This window comes from Gordionus sp. m RMFG-2023, chromosome 1 (genome assembly GCF_954871325.1).
Source record: "Gordionus sp. m RMFG-2023 chromosome 1, tfGorSpeb1-WG-v2, whole genome shotgun sequence".
Classification (NCBI taxonomy): domain Eukaryota; kingdom Metazoa; phylum Nematomorpha; class Gordioida; order Chordodea; family Parachordodidae; genus Gordionus; species Gordionus sp. m RMFG-2023.
Window position 1 is genome coordinate 54,434,887 of NC_088775.1, and position 5,862 is coordinate 54,440,748.

The 5,862-nt window shown below is 25.3% G+C and overlaps 1 long non-coding RNA gene across 1 annotated transcript; it reads right to left on the reverse strand.

Moving 5' to 3' along the window:
• Positions 1-3,442: 3,442 nt before the first annotated feature.
• On the reverse strand, positions 3,443-3,754 carry LOC135922807 (uncharacterized). The gene is made up of 3 exons (XR_010571036.1): positions 3,692-3,754; positions 3,570-3,644; positions 3,443-3,523 (listed from the first exon to the last, which is right to left on the reverse strand). It is a non-coding gene; the product is annotated as an uncharacterized LOC135922807 (long non-coding RNA).
• Positions 3,755-5,862: the final 2,108 nt, after the last annotated feature.

The window sequence follows — 5,862 nt, forward strand, 5'->3', positions numbered from 1 at the left end:
GAATAATCTCCTTATAAATATTTAATAGGGCTAATCCATTTAAACGGTTTTCACCGGTGCTATTTCTTAAATAGGTTTTTAACCTTTTCAAAGTTGAAAAAGACCTTTCATTAGTGCAGGTACTAATCGGTAAAGTAGCTAAAATAAAAAACAATGTTTTGATATTGGGCAGGGAATCTAAAGTGCAATTACACATGGAAAGGGCCTGCAAAGCATTTTTTGGTCTCAAAGAGTATTCTATTCTGCCAAGATTTTTATACTAAAATTCGACATCACAAAGTAACTTATCATACGACCCTAATAAATCCTCAGAATAAAACTCTGAGATGTTCTTAATATCCTCTCGCGTTTCAAGTGTAATCAACAATTCAGACTCAACCGGCAATAGAAAATAAAAGCTTTTTAAAATAAAATTGTGACTTATAAATCTTTCCCTTAATTGAAATAAAAATGTATCAATAAGTGTGTTGTAAATGTTAGATTTAATTTGCATAAAGATTTCTTTTGGATTTTGTTGTACTTTATATGTAATTTGCATAAAGAATTCTTGTGGATTTATTGTTATAACGCGTGATAAAAAGATTAGATTTGAATAGTTATGATTAGTTATAAGAAGATTGAAGAGAGTATAAAAAGGCAAATTTTTACGATACAAACAATCTTTGATTTTTTAAAATTATTAACTTTTTTAATTATATTATATTTTATTTTATTTTATTTTTTTATGATTTTTACTATTATAAATTTGAATAAAGAATTAAAGTTGATTTTATGATTTCGTGATTCCTATTTATTATTAATTTCCTTTTTATATATATATATTTGTTTTCTATTTTATATTTAGGTTTTGATGCACAATGACAACCTGTCGTTGTGACAAAGTGGAATAAAAATGTTAATTTTATAAAAATCCTCAATCGTAGATGCATCAATATTTGAGCGATTGGATTGTCTAGAAACTACTCTAGGTTTAAAAATTTCAATCCCAAACATATTAGCGATCTCCTTTACTTTCTCATATATTTCGTGAAATTTTTCATCCACATTATCTCTGATATTTGTTAATATTTCAACAATATCCTTTGCCCTATTCATAACCTCCCTTAAATCCAAATCAATTTTTTGTAAAATTTTGCTAAAATTATATATATAATTAAATAAAAAATAAACACATTGAATTGAAATTAAAAATTGAGGCTTCGTAATAGCCTGTAAAAGATTTTCCGCATCTGCGGAATCTTTTTCTTTGCGTAATATGTATGATTCCAGTGCCGCAAAAATAACCTCATATAACTCGATAAAAACCTTCACCGATTGTTGTCTTTCAATGAATCTTGTGGGACAAAATCTTTTTAATTTTTTTTTTAAATTTTTTGAATCAATTTCATCGAACGTTTGGGTAAAAATCTCCCTCTTCTTGGGTGGGGTAAAGAAGTCACAAACCGACGATATTGTTTCTAAATTTTGAAAAATATATAAAAATTATATAAAGATATCTATAATACATAATAAAATCTAATAAATTTTAATTAAATCAAAATCTTTTTATGTAAACTGTTACGGATGTCTCTAATTTCACATGCCTCAGTTATCATCAAATTCAGGCAATGTGAACTGCAGTGAACATAAAAAGCTGTGCTATAATGCTCTCTAATTCTTGACTGGACCCCTTTAACATGGCCACTCATCGAGAGAGCTCCATCGTACCCTTGGCCTCTCAGTAGATTTAAATTTAAATCCAGGTTTTGAAGTGATTTAATAATTTGATTAGCAATCGTTTCTCACTTAGTGTCAGGTAATTCAATAAATTGAACAAATAGTTCCTTTTATAATTGTCTGATTCCATATCAATAAACCTTATTGCTATGGATAGTTGTTCAATATTACCAATATCGGAAGTTTCATCCGCCAAAACACTAAATGGTGATGCTTTGACTTTTGAAGAAACTTCCTTTAATATAAACTGATTTTGATATTATTTCATTTTGAATAGTGGGACTTAGGTAAGTAGCATTTTTAGAGGAGCTTTCAAAAAGCTTTAGGTAGTTGTCATTATTATTACATAAAAATTTCAATAATTCCTTGAAATTTCCTTCATTGTGAGAAGGGGATGTAAGTGTTAGGGGGCCAGGAGATATCCTATGAGCTCTTAACGCCAAGCCCTGCCTCCCTAACCAAATGATAGCATCAATAATTATAATTATTCTTGATCGATTTTTTGTAACAATATCAAAAAAATTTTTATTCAATACATTGGATATTGATATCTTTTGATTCATTGAGATTTCTTTTAAAGAATCCATTATCTCACAGGAATTAAGATATTTATTTTTTTGATGATAATTTAAATTTTCGAGCGCATCTTTCCATCTTGTGTACACCTGACTTACCAATGTTTTGAGTTTTTGTAACCCATTTCCAGCATATCTTGGGGAAAATATGACGCAAACTTTACAAAATGCGCCCTTTTCATCGGCTGAGTAAGCAAGCCACTTATATTTGTTAAGCCAGGATGCTTGAAAGGTTAAATTTCTTTTGCCCAAGGGCAATGGAAATTTATAACATTTGTCAGGTATCCAAATATTTTCAACAGCTAACAATTTTTCATTTTCATTTTTAAAATGAAAATTTAAGTAAAGTGAAACAACTTTTTGAGAACGGTGTGGTGTTTCTATATTTTTTTTTAGATTTTAAATGATATATTTCAATATGAATTTCAATGTTAAGAGCTGAGCAGCACAAGAAAAAAATCTGGATTATAAAAAATGTATCTCAGATAGATATCAAAATTTCTTAATATAAATTTAAAGACAGATACAAGTAGAAGGAAATTACTATAGAATATCATTACCAATTTTAATTAATATTTTTATATTTATAGGATGATTTACACTCATGCAAATGAAGAAGGTAGTAATATTTAAATTATGAAAATAAGTTTCTAAATATTATAAGCTGCCCAAGATTGTATATACAAAAGATTTTAAGAAAATAATTATGTTCTTCACAAATAAATAATAAAAACTGTATTTTATAAACTATTCTAGTTTAATTGGTAATGATAAATCATCTGTATCTAAGATTCATTTTTTCACAACAAATCTGTATCTAGATTATTTTTCTGGAGGGCCTGCCCAACTCTGTTTGTATTGTAGATACAAGTTTTCAATACTGCTCAACTCTGTTTGACTTATAATGTACTACCTTTTTCAAAATAACACAAAAAAATGACTAACTTTAAAATTATAACTAAATATCGTACATTGCAAAATTTTAATAACTCAAAATGAAAATAGTATAATTTACAAATAAAAAAATGGAATTAAAATAAATACTATACCATCATTTGATGATTTTCCAGCCAAATCAACTGATAGCTCACATGCTTTTGTAAATGTTTCTATTTTTAATAAAAAAATATTAGAAATTATAAATAATTTAGAATATATACCATCATTTGATGATTTTGTAGCTAACTCATCATTGGTTTTCCCATGGAGTGGTAATGGTATGTCTGGTCTTTCTAATTGCAAGATTTAAATAAAAGATATTATAAATAATACCATTACCTTCGTCATCTGAGGATACAACGAAAACCAACTCAACTGATGGCTGATTTTTACTAGCAAGAGCAACATCTATATCTATATAAATTTCTAATTCAAATTACACAACTTAAATTTTTATATACCTTTTTCTTTTTGTTGTTGACGAAAAAACTTACGGATATCCATATTTAAAAATTATAAAAAATTAAAATTTACAAACTATCTATATGGTTTAAAAATATATATTTAATAATTAAATTTATAAATATCTAATTAACTATGCCAAGCCAGAAAATATTTACAAAATATCTTTATTGTTATTTAATAAATAACTATGCCAGAAATTATTTACATACAATATATCTTTATTCTTTTATTGTTATTTAATATTTTAATTCATATAATTTATATATATTTTTAAACGATGTGATCATTTAAAATTAAAACTCCTTTTTTTATAAATATATTTCATTGTGATATTCATATTCATATTGTATTATATATAATATATTATCTTATTTCTCTAAATTGAAACCGTTTTTTAAATATAATTATTCGCAATAAAAAAATAATAATTTTTTATTTTATAAAAAAAAAAAAAAAAAAAAAATTACGCCACTGTAAGTGATTAAAATTGCCGCAACTGTAGTTACATCTGTATTATTTCTTATTTTTGGAGTACCTTATTATGTATTTAAACGTGATACGTAATAATTAAGCACCTATCTCTATAATGTTATGCACACACACACGATAGATTTCCAATTGCGGTCGTTTTGCGGGACATTCACATAAAATGTATTTTTAATTGTAAAATTAAAATGTTTTTTTTTAATAAAATTTTATCTTGTTTACATTCTTTTATATTTAAAAAAGAACGTTGGTTTTTTTTATAAATTAATATATTCTAATAAATCAAGACGTATTTTATTTTTAAAAATAGTTACCGACTTTGTATTTATATAAATTAATTATAAAAATAATAGGCGGATAATTAAGTCAATTCAAAATCCCGACCGAAAATAAATTTTTTTTAGCAATTTTTATATTTCTTCCGCAATTTTCATATTTCTCCCGCATAATACCAAATTTCTCCCGCAATTTGAAAATTTTGACCTGGCAACCCTGCTTCTGCCCGTTTTTGCCAGGCCTTCGGCCGGGTTACCTTAGTCTATATATAGTCATAAAATACTTTACAAGATAGGAGATTAATTTTAATAAAAAAATAAGCCTGAAACAAATATGAAATATATTTTTATTAGTTTATATAAAATATAATAAATTATTTGTATATACATTAATATAAAAGCATGGTAATAATTTATTCCAAACAAGTATAAGAAATTTATTATAAAAAGTAAGTAGACATATAGTTGATATTCCTCTATTATATAGAAATAGTTACAAAATGCTAGGTAAAATTCCACTTTTACAGACATATTAGACAGTTAGGAAATATATTACAGTTAATATTTTAAAAATTTTACTAATCAATGATCTTGATAATAAATACAGCAACAATTTGCATTCAATTATTTAACCCTATCTATTTATTTTAAATAAAAAATGATATTAAAAATTTATCTTCATATTATTCATCCCACAATATCTTTAAAAGATATTTTCTGATGTCCTTATCAATATGTTATATTTTTTTGTAAAATATATAATTCGCTATATTAGTAAAAATTACTTAATTGTCATATGATAATTGATAAAATTAGATCATAATATTCCACTGTTTGTATTGTGCTTTAATTTTTTTTATTTATTTTATGATTTAATTTTATCAATAGTTTTATAATTATATTTTACTTTTATTAAGATAAATAAATTAAAATTACTCACTTTATAAAAAATTATATTTGATATATTATATTATTTAGTAATTTAAGGTATTAATAATAATAATACATTTCTCTTTTGTCTTAAGACTTAGCCTTGGCTTATATTCCATTTCTTAAAAACATTTTTGGGTCACTTTTTATATGTATAAATGCTTTTTTCCAAAAATGTATAAATTATGATGAATATTTTTATAAAAAAAATATCAACTTTTATATTCTTTCTTTCAAATTATTGTTTAAGATATATGCATACATTTCTGAGGGTCAGGCAGTAGGGGAAGACTAAGGGGGATATTTTTTATTAGCTTAAAATGATATTCACAAAAAGTGATAAATTTCTGAAGGGGGGATTTCCCCTTGCCCCCCCCTGGCTACGCCTATGATTTAAAGAATTGTACAAATGCTACTCAGGAGCCATCTCTTTAGGGTACCAACGGCTTCTTGTGTGGCATCTTTCTCTATAAAAA